The following is a 571-nucleotide window of genomic DNA, read 5'->3' as shown; positions in this document are numbered from 1 at the left end:
TCTTTGTTGAGATTTTTTCCAGTTGTTCTATCTTTTACTGATAGCAGTGTATTAAAGTCTCCTACTATGATGGTAGAGTCATTTATTTGTCTTGTCCATTCTGTTAAAGTCTGCTTTATGTATTTTGGGGCTTTTTCATTAGGTTCATAGATATTTATTATTGTTATGTCCTCTTGTTCAAGAGATCCTTTAATCATTATGTAATGTCCTTCCTTGTCTTCTATGGTGGTTTTTGTTTTAAAGTCAATTTTATCAGAAATTAATATTGCCACTTCTACTCTTTTATGGTTACCATTTGCTTGGTATATCTTTCTCCAGCCTTTGATTTTTAGTATATTTTTGTCTTTGTCCCTAAGATGTGTCTCTTGTAGATAACCTATTGATGAGTTGTTTCTTTATCCAGTCTGCAACTCTTCGTCTCTTGAATGGTGCATTTAATCTATTGACATTCACTGTAATTATTGACAAGTATGAATTTGTTGCTGTCATTTTGTTACATGTTTTTTTCTGGTGTTGCTGATTTCTTTGTTCCATATAATTTTCTATGCTGGGCTCATTTTGTTTATGAATC

This window comes from Orycteropus afer, unplaced genomic scaffold, assembly GCF_000298275.1.
Source record: "Orycteropus afer afer isolate SDZICR_OR568_19922 unplaced genomic scaffold, OryAfe1.0 scaffold00198, whole genome shotgun sequence".
Classification (NCBI taxonomy): domain Eukaryota; kingdom Metazoa; phylum Chordata; class Mammalia; order Tubulidentata; family Orycteropodidae; genus Orycteropus; species Orycteropus afer.
This window is presented reverse-complemented; position numbering follows the sequence as displayed.